This window comes from Pan troglodytes, chromosome 12, assembly GCF_028858775.2.
Source record: "Pan troglodytes isolate AG18354 chromosome 12, NHGRI_mPanTro3-v2.0_pri, whole genome shotgun sequence".
Classification (NCBI taxonomy): Eukaryota; Metazoa; Chordata; class Mammalia; order Primates; family Hominidae; genus Pan; species Pan troglodytes.
In genome coordinates this window covers 98309020-98330664 of record NC_072410.2, presented here as the reverse complement: position 1 = coordinate 98330664, position 21645 = coordinate 98309020, and the positions used below count along the sequence as shown (strand labels likewise).

The 21645-nt window shown below is 39.2% G+C and overlaps 1 protein-coding gene across 5 annotated transcripts in view; it reads left to right on the top strand.

The window, feature by feature from the left end:
- Positions 1 to 21645, top strand: part of NCOA1 (nuclear receptor coactivator 1) — a 278981-nt gene that overhangs the window by 50374 nt on the left and 206962 nt on the right. The window contains exon 1 of one of the 5 annotated variants that reach the window (XM_063789221.1): positions 13886 to 14150. The exons of the other annotated variants lie outside the window; for them this stretch is intronic. The gene's annotated coding sequence lies outside the window, so the exon portion shown is untranslated. Of the gene's footprint in view, positions 1 to 13885; positions 14151 to 21645 lie in introns of those variants that run through there. 5 annotated transcript variants of the gene reach the window in all.

The following is a 21645-nucleotide window of genomic DNA, read 5'->3' as shown; positions in this document are numbered from 1 at the left end:
GTTATGACACTGCATCAGACTTTAAAAATTTAAATTCATAGACTCAGTACAGTGAGATTTAAGAGGGGATTATTATGAACAAGAAGGCACTCTGAGAACAGGAAAAAGATTTTGGAAAACAAAATCATTAATATTGAACTAAAATTAATAATAATGAAAAGTAGATTGGATACTCCAGGAAATAATACTAGTGAGTTAAAAGACTAGTTCAATTGATGTTCCAGAGTTATGGGAAGATAGACATGGAGATCATGACCAAGAAGGTAATAGAGTAGATAGATACAAGAAATTTGGTATATATAAATTGGGTGTTCTAAAAGAACAGAGATGATGCATAAGTAGTCAAACAATACAGAAAGTGTTGAAAATGTAGCTAAATTGAAGACTTTAACTTTTAAAAGAACTAACCAAATAAATACGATTAGTGAATGTGCTAGTCACATTTCTGATGTTCAAGGATAAGAGGGAAAATTCTACAAATATTCAAAGGGGGGAACCAAATGATTTTCAAAGGGAAGACAATCAGGTTGGAATCCAGTCTTCTATTTAATGAAAAATGCTGGATCAGAGAATTTAAGATCTTTGAATTAATAGACTATATGATTCTAGTAGAAAATTTGGATGACTGGCATAAATTATACACTTTTTTTTTGGCTAAACAAGGATATAAAATATAACAATAATTTTTGCTTTAGGTTAAATAATACTGTCACTGTTTTTGATTGTACTGAGGACTAGTGAAAACTTTATCGCCAAATAGCATTGGTTCTGGGCTTGGAGTTTGGGAGCTACTGTTGTAGGTGATGTTGGTCTCTCTGCAAGTTCGTAAGAGGAGAAGAAGATGTAACCTCAATTTTATACCTTGCTACACTGTCATTGACATACAAAGGCTAAAGAGAGATTTCCAGACAGACAAGGTTTCAGAAATTATACTAACTTTTTACTTTTTCTGAAGAATATATCCAAGAGAATACTCTTTAGAATAATATAATTAGTAAACTTGATTTAACAGATTAATATTAAACTTTGTACCTTACAAGGGGATTTTATTTTGATTACTTGTAAAATCGTCACTAAGTCTAAGCCACAGAAATAACAAAAATGGAAACTCAAAAGTATTTAAGCATTTGTTGTGCTGGGCAGAGAGCTAGTCTCTGAGGATACAATGACAAACAGGGTTGTCTTATTCTGTTTTGTATTGCTATAACAGAATATACCTGAGACTGGTAATTCATAAAAGTTTACTGGGCTCATGATTCTGCAGGCTGGGAAGTTCAGGAGCTTAGTGCTCCATCTAGGGGCTTATGGTGAGGACCAGGTGCTGGGTCAAAACACAGTGGAAAAGCAGAAAAGGGAGTGGGCATGTACAAAAAGATCACATCGTGAGAGTGGAAGCAAGAGAATTCTAGGAAGCCAAACTTCCTTTTATAACAACCTGCTTTTATAACAATCTACTCTTGCAGTAACTAATCCAGTCCTGAGAAAACTCACTCCCACAGGAGAGAATTAAATCTATTTTTGAGGGATCTGCCCCCATGACCCAAACACCTTCCACCAGGCCCTGCCTCCCAACACTGCCACCTAGGGGATCAAGTTTTAAGATGAGTTTTGGAGGGGACAAATCAAATCGTAGCAGAGATAATGTGATTTTTTTGCTCAGATTGAGTTTCTAGTCTAGCAAGGGATACAAAATAAACAGATACTACAATGTAGTGTGATGGTTGCTACAGTGGATGGACCACATAATTGAATGTGAGCATAGAACAGGAGCACTTAACCTAGATGAACAGGGGAGGCAGAGATGGCTTTCTAAAGAAGGAACATCTGAATTGAGACAAGAAGACAGGAGAGAGAAATTGAGAAGATTTCAGATTAGTTGATTGCAGAGGGCATAAAGTGAGAGAAGGATGACAGGAAAGAGGTCACTAGGTATTATATCACACAGCCCTGAAAGCAATGTTAGGGCAGATGGGCTTTATCCTGAGAGGAATGGGAATCTATTGAAATATTTTAATAATGAAAAGTGATATGATCTGGTTTGTTTTTTAGAAAAATTACTCAGATTGTAGTGTGAATGGATTACAGCCAGGTAAAATTAAAGGTAGGGAGATCAATTAAGAAGTTGTCTTGTGTATTCATTTGTTCTAACAAGAAATTTTTCTAGGTGGGAGGTAATGTTAGATTGGCTACAGTAGGAGGATCATAAGGATGGAGATGCGTTTGAGAAAGATTTAGGCTTTGGTGGTTAGATGCTAGGGAGAGTAGAGAGAAGAGGACCAACCTAGTCTTAAATTTCTGGCTTATGCAGATAGGTAGATGATGATGATGGTGTCATTCAGTAGATAAACCCTGGAGGAGAAGATTAGGGAAGGATGGTTGAGTTCAGTTTGAGGTGCCTATGAGACACCTAACTTGAGATCCAACTGGTAGTTGGATAAGTGGGTTTGAAGTTTAGGAGAGAGATTTGGGTTGGAGATACTGATTTGGAAAGTATCAGCATTTGGAAAGTAAAGTTGTGGATATGAAAGATAACTCAAGTAAAATGTGCGGAGATAGAAGAGGTGATCCAGGTCAAGGATCTTAGGAACACGTGCTTCTAAAATGAGGATTCTGGCTGGGTGCGGTGGCTCATGCCTGTAACCCCAGCCCTTTGGAAGGCCAAGGTGGTGGATTGCTTGAGTTCAGGAGTTTGAGACCAGCCTGGGCAACATAGCAAAACCTCATTTCTACAAAAAATACAAAAAATTTGCTGGGCATGGCAGTATGCACCATAGTCCCAGGTACTTGGGCAGCTGGGGTGGGAGGAGCACCTGAGCTCAGGAAGTTGAGGCCACAGTGAGCCATGATTGTGCCGCTGCACTCCTCCCTGGGTGACAGAATGAGACCCTGTCTCAAGAAAAAATAAAAGAGGATTCTGTTAATAAGACTCTCAAAAGAAAAAGATAGGACAGAAATTCAGTAGAGTGTGAGCTAACAATTCAAAAAACATTGCACATGTATATTGGGATTAAAAAAATAAGTAAATGAATGGTGAATCATGGGAACTAGTTTTCTCATTTTTGGAGAGTGAGGTAACCACAGGCAGGAAGAAGGCTAGAATGAACCATGTGGTACTGAATTAGAGTTTGAAACATAAGCATTGAACACACATTTACCTTAATATTGATACAGATTCAGAAATAAATATAGATATGTATGTATACATAGCCTAGTATACATACATTTATTTACTAGCTCTGTCTGCTGAGAGGGCCTAGGAGCAGTGACAACCCAGTAGCATGAGCACACCCAGCATCAGATCTTGGTTTCTAATACCACTCTCCAATAGAGAAAGAACTAAGGCTCCCTGGAAAATGGCTGATTCTAGGGCCGGGGCAGGGAATTTGCAAGATGAGCCTGGAACATTGTAGAGTGCCAGAAAATAAGAAAATATGCAAAATGCAAAAGGACAGGGGGTTGGTAAAGGGATACAGGAGCCAACTGAAAGAGCACCCGGTGACTGAAGCTGGAACAATTTGAGCAATAAAATAAATAATATTGTATTATTGGATTATGACCCAAAGCATAAAATAAATATCCCTAAGTCCACACTGATTAAAATAAATGGTTAAATAAATAACTGTCCCTACTTATTTATCTTGTACAGAATTCCAAATAATTTGTGCAGACACTCCCCTCCTCAAGGAAGTGGAACTTAACCCCCCACCTCCTACCACCCCCTTGAGTATGGGCTGCACTTGGTGACTGAGAGGAATGGTTATTTGTATAGATTCTGTTTGAGATCAGATAAGTCAAGGACCAAGGTATTTACATAGGATATAGCATTAAAGAATGTTGGTGATCTCAGAGGGAACAGTTTGTGGGGAGAGGTAGATAGTTGTACTCTTTACGTATGTGGCTCTAAATTTAACCAGCCTTATAGAATATTTATTCTGTGTTTTTATTAGATTTATTTATTTATTTTTTTGAGTTGGAGTCTCGCTCTCTTGCCCAGGTTGGAGTGCAGTGGCACGATCTCGGCTCACTGCAACCTCTGCCTCCCAGGTTCAAGCAATCTTCCTGCCTCAGCCTTCTGAGTAGGTGGGATTACAAGTGCACGCCACTACACTCATCTAATTTTTGTATTTTAGTAGAGATGGGGTTTCACCATGTTGGCCAGGCTGGTCTTAAACTCCTGACCTCAGGTGATCCACCTGCTTTGGCCTCCCAAAGTGCTGTGATTACAGGCATGAGCCACCACACCCAGCCTGTTTTTATTGGATTTAATCACAAACTGACAGCTATTTAGTGTCTATCAAAAGTTCACTGATTGTACTGCTGTACTCTAGCCTGGGCTACGGAGCAAGATCCCATCTCTTAAAAAAAAAAAAAGCTCACTTAATGCAAAAAATCCACATCAGATACAAGACAGACTAATGAATATCTTAATTATGCATTCATGTAGTTTCTTGTATTAAGTCTTCAGAGAACAAAAGTATCAAGACCACATCATCTTAGTCTCCTCTGACATGAAAATGCCTGTGCTGAGTTCTGATTTAATGTTATTTGTCTGTATAGAATCAATAAAATTTTCTAAAATTATATTTGAAACTATAGTCCTAGGTTCATTGTTCTTTGTACAAGTGCATCTAATTAAGATAGAAAAATTACATGTTTTCTTTTTCTTCTTACTGAAAAATGAAAACTTATAACCTGGAAAACATGGACCCAAATTTGACACTTGGTGTTTGTAATTTGCTGATATCACGAGCTTGATAGTATCTTTTTCAATTGTCTACAGCAGTGATTTATAATTTTTACAATTCTGGGGATCAGGAGTTTGAGCAGGGCTCAGATAGGGGATTCTTCTGCTCTGTGTGGCATCGGTTGGGATCACTTACTCAGCTGGTAACTGGTGTGGGCTGGACAGTCTCAGGCTTTCTTCACATGTCTGACACTTTTGTATGCCTCCACATGGTATCTCCTCAGCATTGTGGTGTCAGAGTAGCTGGATTTCTCACATGGCTTCTGACTTCCAAGAAGAGGGAGTAAGGGGAAGCTACCAGTCTTCTGGGTTCCTGCAGTTTCAGAACGTCACTTTGACCACATTCTTCCTGCTGGTCAGAGCAAGTCACAAGGCCAGCCAGGATTCAAGAGACTGGGAAATAAAGCCTCATCTCTTGATAGGTGGAATGACATGTGCACATTGGAAAGGAAATAATCAATGGTGGCCATGTTTGGAAGATTAGTATGTGGCTATACCATCTATTACAGTATCTAATCTTTTAATTTATTTACATGATTTTATGATTAATCCTCTTTATCTTGTATTTTAACTTGTAATAATTTAAGTCCTCTTAGAAATTAGGTTATAAATCTCAAATTAAAATTATTGACCTTAATTTAATAGAAGAGATTTTGGGATAATGGGAGGCCTGGATAAACCTCTTTTTTGTGTCATTCACTATATATTCGTCTTGTCATTCACTATAAATTTAATAAGTATCTTGGATTATTTAGTTGCAAATCTTCCAAAACATCTTTGCTTAGTAATTGCAGCTATATTATGAGAATTTACTCTTTCATCTTAGTTTTCCCTGAACTGGAGGGCTTACTGACATGTGTCCATATTTTTTTAAACCCTGATAAACTATGTAGAGCACAGTTTAGCAAAGACTATCATAATTTAAAATGCAGATACTCTTTGACTCAGTAATTCTGCTTCGTGAGTACAGAGATACAGCATTGTATGGCAAAATATTGCAAATGCATAATCAGTGAGGGGCTGATTAAATTGTGATGTATTCATATATCATGAGATTGTTAAAAAAAAAGGATGAGGGAGCCAGGTGCAATGGCTCATGCCTGTAATCCCAACACTTTAGGAGGCCGAGGTGGGCGGATCACGAGCTCAGGAGATCAAGACCATGCTGACTAACGTGGTGAAACCCTGTCTCTACTAAAAATACAAAAAAAATTAGCCAAGCCTGGTGGCGGGCACCTGTAGTCTCAGCTACTCGGGAGGCTGAGGCAGGAGAATGGTGTGAACCTGGGAGACAGAGCTTGCAGTGAGCCGAGATCGCACCACTGCACTCCAGCCTGGGCAACAGAGTGAGACTCTGTCTCAAAAAAAAAAGGATGAGGGAATTCTATAAGGAATGCTATGAAATGAGTGCTAAGATACACTATGTTAAAAAAAGATATGAAACTGTATAGTATTGTATTACTCTGTTTTCTTACTGCTGATAAAGACACACCTGAGTCTGGGCAATTTACAAAAGAGAGAGGTTTAATGGACCTACAGTTCGACATGACTGGGGAAGCCTCACAATCATGGTGGAAGGGGAGGAGGAGCAAGTCACGTCTTACATGGATGGCAGAAGGCAAAGAAAGAGGGCATGTGCAGGAAAACTCCCCCTTACAAAACCATCAGATGTTGTGAGATTTATTCACTACCACGAGAACAGCATGGGAAAAGACCTGCTCCTGTGATTCAATTACCTCCCACCAGGTCTTTCCCACAACGTGGGAATTCAAGATGACATTTGGGTGGGGACACAGTCAAACCATATCATTCCATCCCTGGCCCCTCCCAAATCTTGCATCCTCACATTTCAAAACCAATTATGCCTTCCCAACAGTCCCCCAAGTCTTAGCTCATTTCAGCATTAACTCAAAAGTCCACAGTCCAAAGTCTCATCCAAGACAAGACAAGTCCCTTCCGCCTATGAGCCTGTAAAATCAAAAGCAAGTTAGATACTTGGGGGTACAGGCATTGGGTAAATACAGCCATTCCAAATGGGAGAAATTGGCCAAAACAAAGGGGCTACAGGTCCCAACCAAGTCCAAAATCCAGCAGGGCAGTCAAATCTTAAAGCTTCAAAATGATCTCCTTTGACTATGTCTCACATCCAGGACAAGCTGTTGCGAGGGGTGGGTTCCCAAGGTTTTGGGCAGCTCTGCCCCTGTGGCTTTGCAGGGTACAGCCTTCCTCATGGCTGCTTTCATGGGCTGGCGTTGAGTGCCTGTGACTTTTCCAGGTGCACGGTGCAAGCTGTTGGTGGATCTACCATTCTGCGGTCTGGAGGATGGTGGCCCTCTTCTCACAGCATCACTAGATGGTGCCCCAGTAGGGACTGTGTGTGGGGGCTCTGACCCCCACATTTCCCTTCTGCACTGCCCTAACAGAGGTTCTCTATGAGAGCCCCGCCCCTGCAACAAACTTCTCTCTGGGCATCCAGGTGTTTCCATACATCTTCTGAAATCTAGGCAGAGGTTCCCAAACCCCAGTTCTTGACTTCTGTGCACTCACAGGCTCAACACCATGTGTAAGCTGCTAAGGCTTGGGGCTTGCACCCTCTGAAACAACAGCCTGAGTTGTACCTTGGCCCCTTTTAGTCATGGCTGGAGTGGCTGGCACACAGGGCACTAAGTCCCTAGACTGCATATAGCAGAGGGACCCTGGGCCTGGCCCACAAAACCATTTTTTCCTCCTAAACCTCTGGGCTTGTGATGGGAGGGGCTGCCACAAAGGTCTCTGACATGCTCTGGAGACATTTTCCCCATGTCTTGGTGATTAACATTCGGCTCTTCGTTACTTGTGCAGATTTCTGCAGCCAGTTTGAATTCTCCTCAGAAAATAGGATTTTCTTCTCTATCACATTGTCAGGCTGCAATTTTTCCATATTTTTATGCTCTATTTCCCTTTTCTTTTAAGACAGAGTCTCACTCTGTCACCCAGGCTGGAGTGCAGTGGCGCAATCTCGGCTCATTGCAAGCTCCACCTCCCGCCTTTACGCCATTCTCCTGCCTCAGCCTGCTGAGTAGCTGGGACTACAGGTGCCCACCACTGCGCCCAGCTAATTTTGTTTTTGTATTTTTAGTAGAGACAGGGTTTCACCGTGTTAACCAGGATGGTCTCGATCTCCTGACCTTGTGATCCACCCGCCTCGGCCTCCCAGAGTGCTGGGATTACAGGCATGAGCCACCGCACCCAGCCTCTATTTCCTTTTTAAAATTGAATGCCTTTAACAGCACCCAAGTCACCTCTTGAATGTTTTGTTGCTTAGAAATTTCATCCGCCAGATACCCTAAATCATCTCTCTGAAGTTCAAATTTCCACAAACCTCCAGGGCAGGGGCAACATGCCACCAATCTTTTTGCTAAAACAAGTTATAGCAAACAACTTCCTCCTCTCCATTTGAGACCACCTCAGCCTGGATTTCATTGTCCATATCATTATCAGCATTTTGGTCAAAGCCATGCAACAAGTCTCTACAAAGTTTGAAACTTTCCCACATTTTCCTCTCTTCTTCTGAGCACTTCAAACCATTCCAGCCTCTGCCTGTTACCCAGTTCCAAGGCTGCTTCCATATTTTTAGGTATCTTTTCAGCAGCACCCCCCACTCCCAGAACCAACTTACCATATTAGTCTATTTTCACGCTGCTGATAAAGACATACCCAAGACAGGGCAATTTACAAAAGAAAGAGGTTTAATGGACTTACATTTCCACGTGGCTGGGGAGGCCTCGCAATTATGGCAGAAGGGGAGGAGGAGTGAGTCACATCTTACATGGATGGCAGCAGGTTGAGAGAGAGCTAGTGCTGGGAAACTCCCCCTTATGAAACCATCAGATCTCGAGAGATTTATTCACTACCATGAGAACAGTATGGGAAAAGACCTGCCCCTATGATTCAGTTACCTCCCTTCAGGTCCTTTTAACAGCACATGGGAATTCAAGATGAGATTTGGGTGGGGACACAGCCAAACCATATCAGATATGCCACTGTTGTTTTTGTTTGCTTTTATATGTATAGAATATCTATGAATGCCTAGTAAACAAGGGAAGGGAGCTGGATGATTGGAGGGAAATTCCTGTTCACCATCACTTGTTTTGTACAGTTTCCTTTTTGTACCAAGTATTTGTATTACCTAACTTTAAAAATGCTCTGATAGGCTGGGTGCAGTGGTTCATGCCTGAAATCCCAGCACTTTGGGAGGCCAAGGCGGGTGGATCACTTGAGGTCAGGAGTTTGAGACCAGCCTGGCCACCAAGATGAAACCCCATCTTTACTAAAAATACAAAAATTAGCTAGGCATGTAATCCCAGCTACTTGGGAGGCTGAGGAAGGAGAATCGCTTGAACCTGGGAGGCGGAGGTTGCAGTGAGCTGAGATTGTGCCACTGCACTCCATCCTGGGTGACAGAGGAAGACTTTGTCTCAAAAAAAAAAAAAAGCTCTGATAGTTTTCATTTGTGGTTGTCTTTTTTTTGTAAGGCAGAACACTGGATGCTCTATCCAGGCAAGATTGGTTCTGTTTCAGACAGCATAAAGACCAGTAGGAAAGGTTAAACATATGTACCATGTCTCTAGACTGCTTGTTAAGAGTTATCATTTTTGCATTGTCCAAATATTCTGCCCATTATTTTTATTGAATTTTTTTAAATTATTGTGTTGAAGAGTTCTTTATGTCCTGAAAACAAGTCCTTCATCAGATGTTTGTTTTGCAAATATTTTCTCCAAATTTGTGGTTCGTCTTTACATTTTTATAACACTATCTTTTGAACAGCAAAAGTTTAAAATTTTAATAAAGTTATTTTTTTTTCTTTTATCGTTTGTGTTTTTAAGCATCATATATAAAAACTCTCTGTCAGTGAGAGGTTGGCAAACTAACGACCTAATTCAGCCCACTACTTGTTTTTGTAAATAAAATGTTATTTGAATATAGCTGTGAACATTTGCTTATGTATTGTCTATGGCTGCTTTCATGCTACAATGGCAGAGTTGGGTAGTTTCAGCAGAGACTGTTTGGCCCTCTGCAGGATAAGTTTACCAACCCCTGGGCTAACCTGCAATCCCAAAGGTTTTCTTCTATGTTTTCCTAGGTTGTATAGTTTTGAATTTTTTCTATTTAGGTCTATTAATTTTTGTGTAAGACATGAGGTGTGGGTTGAGGGTTTTGTTTTTGTTTTTGTTTTTGTTTTGGCATATGGACTGCCAATTGTTCCTGCACCATTTGTTGCAAGACAGTTCTCTTTCTATTGAGCTACCCTGGTACTTTTGTTTGAAATCAGTTGACCATAATATGTAGATTTATTTCTGGACTATCCCTTCTATTCCATTATCTTTGTGTTTATCCTTATGGCAGAATCACAATGTCTTAATTGCTGTAGCTTTATAGAAAGTCTTGAAATCAGTGAATCTAAGTCTTCCAACTTTGTTCTTCTTTTTGAAAAGTGTTTTGACTATTCTGGTTTCTTTGCATTTTCATAAAATTTTAGAATCAGCTTGTCAGTTTTTTTTAAAAGCCTGCTGGGATTTTAATTGGATTTACATTAATTTGGGGGAAAATTGACATCTTAACAATATTGATTAATCTGATATTTGAAAATAATGTATCACCAATTATTGAGGTCTTTGATTTCTCACTGTGCTTCATATATATTTTATATATATATTATATATATATATATATTTTTTTTTTTTTTGAGATGGAGTCTCGCTCTGTTGTCCAGGCTGGAGTGCAATGGCATGATCTCAGCTCACTGCAACGTCTGCCTCCTAGGTTCAAGCAATTCTCCTGCCTCAGCTCCCGAGTAGCTGGGACTACAGGCATGTGCCACCACACCCAGCTAATTTTTTGTATTTTTAGTAGAGACGGGGTTTCACTATGTTAGCCAGGATGGTCTTGATCTCCTGACCTCGTCATCTGCCTGCCTTGGCCTCCCAAAGTGCTGGGATTAAAGGCGTGAGCCACCGCTCCTGGCCTGTGCTTTATATTTTTGAGCACAAAAATCTTGCATTTATTTTGTTATATTCTATCTCTTTTTAATGTTTATACAATTGCTACTATTTTGTGAATTTATTTCTAATTATTCGTTACTACCACTAGAAGTACAATGTAATTTTGTGTGTTGACCTTGTCTTCTGCAATTTTGCTCAATTCATTTAGTAGTTTTAATAGTAGAAATTTATTAGCTAAATTCAGTAGATTAATCCTTTGGGATTTTCTGTATAGACAATCTTGTCATTTGTGGAAAAAAACAGTTTTGTTTCCCCTTTTAAAATCCATCTTCTGGCTTTTATTCCTTCTTGCATCACTGTAGTGACAGTGTAGTACAATATAGTACATTGTTGAATAGGAGTGGTGAGAGCAGACGTTCATGTCTCATTCGTCATCTTAGGAGACAACGTTTAATCTTTTGTGATTATGTATAATGTTAGCTATAGATTTGTTATAGATACGTAGGTTGAGGATGTTCTCTTCTGTTTCTAGTTTTCTGAGAGTTTTGAATCATGAATGATGTGGACGTTTTTCAAATGCCTTCTTTTTTTTTTTTTTTTTTTTGAGGCAGGGTCTCACTCTGTCGCCCAGGCTGGAGTGCAGTGGGCGATCTTGGCTTACTGCAGCCTCCACCTCCCAAGTTCAAGTGATTCTCCTGCCTCAGCCTCCCGAGTAGCTGGGATTACAGGTGTGCGCCACTACACCCAGCTAATTTTTGTATTTTTAGTAGAGACGGGGTTTCACCTTGTTGGCCAGGCTGGTCCCAAATTCCTGACCTCAAGTGATCTGCCCACTCAGCCTCCCAAAGTGCAGGGATTACAGGTGTGAGCCACTGTGCCCAGCCCAAATGCCGTTTTTTTCCCCATTAATTAAGATGATCATTTATTTTTCAGTCTGTTGATGTGGTGTATTACATTGATGGATTTTCTTTCATATGTTGAACCAACATTGCATTTTTGGGATAAATGGCATTTGGCTATGATATATATTTCTTTCAGTATATTGGCTAGATTCATTTGGTTAAGATATTTTCCATCTATGTTCATCAAAGTATGATGGTCTGTAGTTTTCTTGTAGTTTGTTTTGGTCTGATTTTTGTATTAGGGTCAATACTATATTCTCATAAAATGAATTGAGAAATGTTTTCTTCTTGTTTCTGGAAGAGTTTTTGTAATATTGCTATGATTTCTTCATTAAATGTTTAGTAGAATTCACCAAGGGAGCCTTTGTCATGGAACTGTTTTCTTGAGAAGGTTTTAAATTATGAGTTAAGGAATTGGTACATTTTATCTAAGTTGTGGAGTTTATTGCCATAAAATTGTTCAGAATATTTCCTAATTATCCCTTTAATAGCTATAAAATCTCTAGTGATGTCTCCTTTTCATTACCAATGTAGGTAATTTGTGGCTTCTCTCTTTTTTTGATCACTCTGGTTAGAAATTTATTTAGTTTCATTGAACTTTTCAAAGAATTAGATTTGTGTTTCATAGATACCTCTATGTTTTGTTTTCAATTTTTTTCTTCAAATTGCTTTGTATTTAATTTACTCCTTTTTCTACTTCCTTTAAGGTGGAGGCTTAAATTATTGATTCAAGACCTTACTTGTTTTGTAATGTAAGCGTTTCATGCTGTAAGTTTCTAAAAACTACTTTAGTAGTATCCCTGATTTTTTGTTTGTTTTTGTTTTTTGTTGTTGTTTTTTGTTTTTTCAGGAGCAGAGGTTTAATAGGCAAGAGAAAGAGAAAGGAAAACAGCTCTCTCTCTAATGAGAGAGAGGGGACTTCGGAGAGGAAAAGAGGACAGGAGATACGGCAATCGTGGATAGGAAAGGAGGAAATTACGATAGAAAAGTTGGAGATCCTTTTGCTAACACCCCTTTGGGCAGTTGGATGCTGAGGTCAGTCCAGAAACCTTTGAATAATACCAGGGGGTAGCCCCAGCCAGAAATCCTCAGTTGCTCCAGAACCTCTTCCAGCCTCACACGACAGCTGAATCCTCCGTGAAAGGAAGCTGGTTCAAACATGGCCAACATAGCCAGCAACATGTTGGTGCTGGGGGATTCTCGATGTTCTCCCTAGTAAGTCACACATCCGAGTCTTTAAGAATGGCAACCACGCTGTGTTTTTAATTGGCTGACGGATGCCTGTTACTGATTTGATTTGGCTCTAAAATGGAGGCTGAGAGCCCCAAAATGAAAGGACAGGATTGGAGTCCGCTTCTCTACTTACCGTTTTGATGAATGTTGTACCTTGGTATCCCAGACGAGGTTCCCAATATGAAGCGGCCACGTTGTCTGGGGTAAATACCCCGAGTTCGTCATCTCACACCAGGAAAATTTAGGACACAGACACACACGAGGAGTTTAGGAGCGGAGGTTTAATAGGCAAGAGAAAGAGAAAGAAAAAGAAAGGAAAACAGCTCTCTCTCTAGTGAGAGAGAGGGGACTTCCGAGAGGAAAAGGCCCTCCCCACAAACGTTGATATTTTCTCTTTTAATTTTCACTCAATTAAAAGTATTTTCTAATTTTCCTTACTTTTTTGTTTCACCCATGGAGTATTTTAGAAACATGTTGTTTAATTTCCAACTGTTTGGTATTCTTAATCTATCTTTGAGTTATTAATTTTAATTTAATTCCATTTTGGCCAGAAAAAATACATTATTTGATTTTAAGTATTTTAAATATCTTAAAGTTTGTTTTACGGGCCAGAATACGGTCCATGTTGGTGAATATTCCATGTGCTCCTGAAAAGAACATAGTTTTTGCTCGTGTAGAGTGTTCTGTAAATGTCCAATTTGATCAAGTTAGTTGGTAATGTTTTCAGGTCTTCTGTATCTTAGTTATTTTCCGTCTTCTTGTTCTATTGATTAATAACAGGAGTATTCATATCGATAACTGTAATTGTGGATTTGCCTATTTCTCTTTACAGTCCTGTCAGTTTTTGTTTCATTTAATTTGAAGTTGTATTGTTAGATAGTAACACATTTAGGATTGCTATGTCTTCTTAATGAATTGATTCTTTGTAATTATATAGTGTTCCATTTTATTACTGGAAATATTTCTTGTTCTGAGGTTTGTTTTGTCAGATATTGTATCAGTTCTGTCTTTCCTTTCTATTCTATCCTTTTTACTTAACTTTTCTCTTCGTATTTAAAGTGGGTATCTTGTAGATAGGATGTAGTTGGATCTTGTTTTAAACATTTGATCTCATAATTTATTCTTTTAATTAGTATGCTTAGATTATTTCTACTTAATTATTGATGTTTGGATTTAAACGTACCATCTTGCTAGTCTTCTGTATTTTGGGCCTTTTTTGTTTATTTTTTCCTCTTTATTTTATTTTCAGTTCCAGGATACATGTGCCAGATCTGCAGGTTTGTTACACAGGTAAACATGTTCCATGGTGGTTTGCTGCACCTATCAACCCATCACCTAGGTGTTAAGCCCAACATGCATTAGCTATTTATTCTGATACTCTCTCTTCCCCCGCCCCCCTGACAGGCTCCAGTGTGTATTCCCCTCCCTATGTCCATGTGTTCTCATATGTTCAGATCCCAATTACAAGTGAGAACATGCGGTGTTTGGTTTTCTGTTCTTGCGTTAGTTGCTGAGGATAATGGCTTCCAGCGCCATCCATGTACCTGCAAAAGACATGATCTCATTCTGTTTCATGGCTGCATAGTATTCCATGGTGTATATGTACCACATTTTCTTTAGTCTATCATTGATGGGCATTTGGGATGATTCCACATCTTTGCTATTGTGAATAGTGCTACAGTGAACATATGCTTGCATGTTTATGGTAGAATGATTTATATTCCTTTGGGTATATCCCCAGTAATGGCATTGCTGGGTCAAATTTATAAGAAAAAGGCAACCCCATTAAAAAGTGGGCAAAGGACATGAACAGACACTTCTCAAAAGAAGACATTTATGTGGCCAACAAACGTATGGAAAAAAGCTCAACATCACTGGTCATTAGAGAAATGCAAATCAGAATCACAATGAGATACCATCTCATGCCAGTCAGGATGGCTATTATTAAAAAGTCAAGAAACAACAGATGGTGGTGAGACTGTGGATTAATAGGAACACTTTTATGCTGTTGGTCAGAATGTGCATTAGTTCAACCATTGTGGAAGACAGTGTGGCGATTCCTCAAAGACCTAGAACCAGAAATTTTTTCTTCTTTTCTTGCCTTGTATTGAATTAATCATTTTCCATGATTCCACTTTATCTCTACTCTTAGCTACTTATTTACCTAGTGCTTGCTCTAGGCCATTGTTCCTAAACCTTGATACTATTGATATTTTGGGCCAGATAATTCATTGTTGTTGTTGGGTTGGGGGGGGGGGTGGCTATCCTGTATGTATTGCAGGATTTTTAGCAGCATCCTTGGTGTCTACCTACTAGATGAGAGTAGCAACCACTCCCCATTCCCAATTGTGACAACCAAAAATGCCTTCAGACTTTGCTAAATGTTTTCATGGGGGTAGCAATGGTGGGTTGGGGGCGGGAATTGCCCTTGGTTGAGAACTGCTACTCTAGAGTTTAAAAGATATATCTTTAACTTATCACATTCTTCCTTTAAATAATATTATGCCACTTTATATGTCATATAATAACTTTACAGCACTGTACTTCAATTTTGTATCTCCCCTTTTTATGCCATGTTGTTACACATTTTACTTCTATATGTTACTAACCCTACAATGCAGTCTTATTAATTTTTGCTTTAGTTGGTGAATAACCTACGGTGAACTAAGTAAGAAAAAGTAGTCTTTTATATTTATCTTCCAATGCTCTTCGTCTTTGCTACCCCCTCCCCCTCCTCCTCTTGCTCCTCCTCCTCTTCTTCCTCTTCTTCTTCTTCCTCCTTCTCCCCTCCTTTCCCCCTTTTTTGGTAGATCCAGATTTTTACCTGGTACTATACTTCTGCCTGAAGAACTGCCTTTAATATATTTTGTGTCTGCAGGGAGTGAATTATCTCAGATATTATTAGTTCAAAAAAAGCCCTTTATTTTTGAAAAGTATTTTTTCTGGTTATTGAATTCTATACATAGAACTGAATTCTATGTTCAGCTTTTTTTTCTTTCAATCCTTGAAAGGTATATACTCCATTCTCTTTTGGCTTGCATACTTTCCTGATAAGAAGTCTTCTGTCATTTTAATCTTTGTTCTTTGTGATATTTTTTTCTCTCTCTAACTTTGCGATTTTTATCTTCATTTTCAGCAATTTGACTATGATATATCCATGTATGTTTGGTGTGTGTGCTTTTGGTGTTTATTATGAAGGGTTCCTTGGGATTTTTTGGATCTCTGGTTCATTTCCCAAAATGAACCCTTGGGTTCATTTTGGGAAAATTCTTGGCCATGATCTCTTCCATATTTTTTGTCTCCATTATTTTTTTTTCTTCTCCTGGGAGTAATAGACATTCTGATATAATTCCACAGCTCTTGAATACTCCAAACTGTATTTTCCCCCCACTCTTTTTAACTTTGGTTTCATTCTGGATTATTTTTATTGACCTGTATGCAAGTTCACTAGTTCTTTCTTCATCCCTGTCCAGGCTACTGTTGAGCCAGTCAAAGTGCTGCTGAACTTAACTAAGTTTGTTTGCCTGTGTGCAACGGAAAACTGTATTAGTTCATTTTCATGCTGCTGATAAAGACATACCCGAGACTGGGAAGAAAAAGAGATTTAATTGGACTTACAGTTCCACATGGCTGGGGAGGCCCCAGAATCATGGCGGGAGGTGAAAGGCACTTCTGAAATGGTGGTGGCAAGAGAAAATAAGGAAGAAGCAAAAGTGGAAACCCCTGATAAAACCCATCAGATCTCATGAGACTTATTCACTATCACGAGAGTAGCACAGGAAAGACTGGCCCCCATAATTCAATTACTTCCCCCTGGGTCCCTCCCACAACATGGGGGAATTCTGGGAGATAGAATTCAAGTTGAGATTTGGGTGGGGACACAGTCAAACAATATCAAAAGCGAAACACCGAAGCATCAGGTTTTTGTAGAGGGAAAAGTTTATTGCAAGGCCACCAAATTAGGAGACAGGAGAGTGGCTCAAATCTGTCTCCTGAGCTGGGGCATGTTTTATAGTCAGAGAGTAATGAAGCATGATCTAATTGGATCTTGCGATGAGGTGATACCTAGAGGTGTGATCTGATTGGATCCTGTCTTGGGGTAATGCCAGGGCTTGATCTCATTGGATCCTGAATCCTGCTGTATGCTGTCTGCTTCTTAATTCAGTCCCTGTTCCTTAGTCTGAGCACTTAGGTTCCACTTGTGGTTGCATGCTTGGTTTATCTGGGCATGCTCAGGTTATGTGACATTCAACCTGGGGGTCCATGGCAACTGAAAAACAACTCGCAACTTTGTTACATAAAAGTTGAATCAGACTGGGGTAGTGCAGTTAGAAAAATAATTTTTCACCTCTGATATCTTTTTCTTTTTGTTTTTAGCTTTCATATTTTACTTTTTAAAGTTTCCATCTCTCTGCTAAAAGGACGAGACTAAGGTGATCCTCTTTTGCTGCTGCCTCTGTCAGGTTGTTTGTGTTGGAGGCTGAATCAGTGTAATCAAGAGTTGAGCTGATTTTGGGTTTTGTCACCGTCATTACCCTCTCAGTGCACCACAAGCTTCATATTTCTCCAGCAGTTGGCTGCTGGTCCCTTGTGTTTAGAGAATGGCATGTCGCTCTACAAGATTTTTCTCTGTGTTCCTGTACCATCCTCATCTTCCAACAGTCTTTGCACATCTGTGCATAGAAGTACCAATATTTCTCCTTATGTTGTTGCCTCTTTCCCAGTGATAGCCTGTTGTTTGTTATTCAGTGCCATGCTTGTGGTGCAGAGCAGGCTTCTCTTTTGTTCTGGTTCAGACTCAATTGTATTCAGGCCATTTGTCCTGGGCATCAACTGGGCTCTCTCAGCCTCAGCATTCCTGCTTTCTCTTTCTTGTGGCCTGCCCTTTCTTCCATGTTTTGTGGTAGGTCATGGACAGGAATATCCTTCTTTTCCCCTAGTGGTGGTAGAAGTTTCTTTGGTATTGGTGCAGGATTCGTTGCCTAACTCTTTTTCCTGCTCTGTACTCCACCACCGTGGCAGAGGTTCTTTTGCCTCTACCCCTCTCCTAGCAACATTGTATCTTTCCCTGTAACATAACTGAGAGTGTTTGTCTATCTGTTCCCCAGAGGCAGAGGCATTTTGCTTCCATTCTGCCCTGAAGCAATGGATTTTTGCCAGGACCTTTGGTTAGAGGATTTTCTGTTCTTCTCCTAGTGGCTTGAGGCTTTTTTTCTGTGTTGGAGAACAGTTGGGGAATCAGGCTTCAGCCTTGTCCTAGACACCTCCTGCACACTTCCCCTGATGATGAGGGCTCTCTCTGGTTTCCTGGCCTACTATTATACTAATCTTTCTTGTGAGCACCTGGTCAAGGCACGTGGAAAATCTTGCAACTGAGAGAACTTTCCTTATGTCTGGGGTCCCCAGCTATTCTAAACTGACATAATAGGTTACACTTGGTCTTTAAGAATTTGTTAAAATTTTAGCTGATTTTTTCTTATACTGTTGTATAGTGGCCACTTCTTTTTCTGTGACCTGCCAGAGGTCAGACAGTTTGTGTGTAGTCTTTCCTTGGAGGAGTTATCCCTCCAAGGAGAGGAATAAAATGTACTTGGAATTTTCTTAAATTTACTTGGTTGCCTTGTGACTTCCACTCTTTGTTAGACCAAGAGAAGTTTTGATTCTATGGATATGATTTTTTTTTTCTCATTAGGGTGGAAATGACATTCTTTGGTGGCTTTCTGCATTCTAAGCAGAAATGGAACTACTTAGAGTGCTTGACAATTTAAAAATTCTGTTTATGCTGATCCTCCTTTAATGTTTTCCCTTTTCCCTCATCTGCGTCTTGATCACTTCGTCTTTTAGGATTGAACCCAGGCTATTTCCTCCATGAAGCCTTTCCTGATTCCAATAAGTAGAATGGAACATTCTTGACTGTGTCTCTTGTAGAATGTGTTTTACCTTTTGCAGGCCCATTGAAACCCTCAGTGAGATTGGGCAGCTTTAAGATTTTGCAAGTTTATGAGCATAATGGTTGTTGAGTTTTTAGATAGGATCATAGAGTAAACTTGAGATAAAAGATAAAATGACGTACAAGGAAGCTCATATTTATTAATAGAATACAAATTTGTGAAATCACACCACAGAGGTTTCTGTGCTGTTTGGTTTGTGTAGTTGTTGTTGCTTTTGAACTAAATTATTGTCAGAAATAAGACTTAAATTCATAAAATCTAATTTTTGGAAAATAGGGGATTCGTTACACAAACTAGTATATATTTATGCAATGGAATATTGTAGAGCTGTAAAAGCAATAAAGAAACATTTCCTAACTTGGATATCCAGGACATACTGCTGAATAAAAAGTAAGATGCAAAACTGAACATTTTTTGTAAGAAGGCAGGAGGAATAAGACTGTATTTGTAGGTAAATGTCTTTGTGTAAAGCATTGCTGGAAGAATATACAAGAAACTAATAAAAGTGGTAACCTACAGTAAGCAAGGGCAAAATGACCTGCATGTGGATGATGTGGGAATGAGACTTCTTCGATATAGGTTTCCTTTTATATCATTTTGATTTTTAAATCATGAATATAGCATGTATTCAAAAAATGAAAACCAATAGACATAACTATGTAGATATTGAAAGATAGGAAGATCTGAAAAATTCTTCAGAGCGATAAAAAATGTTAGTCTATGAAACAAAAATTGGATGTGAGATGCTTTTATTTTACATAAGCCAGCTTTCACCAATGAGAGAGTGAATACAAAGTTTGGAAAATTGTGAAGGACAAGGTTTCATGAATCTGGCTCCAGATAGAGAAATATGTAAAAAGGTAGCTTTCTAGCACAATTAGGAAGGTTTTGGTTTTAGAAGCAGTAGTAGTATGGATGTTCACTCAAAGTAGAAAGGAGCACTTTGTATAGGTAAAAACTATAACAGAAATACACAGTACTTGGAGTGGGCAAGGCAGCCATTTCTTACTCATGAAATCACCAGGAATACCCTTGGAATCTGATAAGATGTGTTTATTGTCAGAAAAAAATAGATGAAAATACCAAGAATATTCTTATCACAAATTAAAACCTACAAAGAAACAATAGTTACTTAAATAGATTATAGCTCAGAGACCAGCCTTATGGGCAAACAAATGAAGTATAAAAGAAGAAACTTTGTAAACCAAGGGATGATGAGAATACCTTAATGTTGCTAGGAAAAACTGGTTGGTAATTTGAAATGCAGGTCAGTTTAGAGCCAAACCTCACTGTATACATTATATGAAATGAAGTATTGAGAAGATTAGTCCATAGAAAAATGAAAATCAGAGCATTATCTACTATTATTAAAGGGGGAGAAATTTCAAAGCAGAGAAATAATAAAAGATATGAAAAAGTCAATGATGGGCAAATCCATCCACCTGAAAATAAAAACTTCTGTATTAAGGGCCAGTGATAAGACTGAGAACATGTTAAAAGTAAGCAAGAGAAATAGTACAGGTTGAGCAACCCAAATTTGAAAATCTGAAATCTGAAATGCTTCACATTACAAAACTTTTTGAATGCTGACATGAGCTCAAAGGAGCATTTTGAATTTCAGATTTTTGGATTTCACATTCTCAACTAGTAAGTGTAATGCAAATATCCCCAAATCCAAAAGAATCTGCAGTCTGAAACACTTCTGGTCCCAAGCATTTTGGATAAGGGATACTCAATCTGTATTTTCACAATATAAACAATTTACACAAATGGGTAAGGAAAACATGAAGAAACCTCGATTCCATTCCACCCCTAGTAGGGCTGGAAGAGGTAGAGTGGCAAAAGTTTGGGAAAAAAGGCAGTGTCAATTATGGGAGAAGGACCTGATTAATGGTGCATTAAGGGTTGCTGCACAGCATTCGGAGTCTAGCTGAATTTTGAGACCATAATTTTATAGCAGGATCAATTCACATGGTTGTGTGATTTTTCTCTAGCAGGCGATTGGATTAGGAGTTTGAGGGTGGTGAAGCTGAAGCAAGAAATAGCATACTATGTGGATTTATAGTTGGGGAGATAACCAAGATTTTGAAACTGGAGCTAACAAGCGACTAGAATGGAGAAAGAGCAGGTAGAGTGCATCCAAGGGAATGAGTCTGGACTCAGGTTAGAAAAAATAGAGTGAGATATTGAATGACAAATTGAAGAAGAGGGTTATACAGCCAGATGGGACATCACAGGGAAGGAAGGAAATTGCTTGGGAGGGTCTGGAAGTGTCAATCTGGAGAATTTTGTCTCTGCTGCCTTATCCTTCGCTCTAAAGCATTATTTTCGAAAGCCAGATTTAGCCCAGTGGTTGAAAGAGTTGGTCAGTGATGGTCAGTGATGAGAGTTGGCCAGTGAGTGGTCAGAGTTGGTCATCATTCTCAGTGATGAGAATGTAGAGATGATTTGTTTTACTTACATAAGAGGGATTTCCAGAGGTCCTTGTGGAAAAGGTTAGAAGCAAGGGCAGCAGTGGGAGACCAAATGGAGTAGATGAGAAAGCATAACTGGGGGCATGTAAATAGGACAGAGGGTAGTTGGCCAGAATGGCTTGTGTTTTGAATAAAGCCCAAGAGTGATAGGCGTAGGAGTCACAGGTAGAAGTAACTAGCCCCACATTTCTGACCCGTGGTATAATGACCGTCTCTGGAGCCTGATCCACTGCCTGTCTTTGTGACTGTAAAGAAAATGTTAGTAAAAAGCTTAACCCTGGGTGGTAAAGCCTAAATTAGTTTGGCCTTAAATAGCAAAAGCCAGTAAATCTCTCTCTTTTTTTTTTTGAGACAAGATCT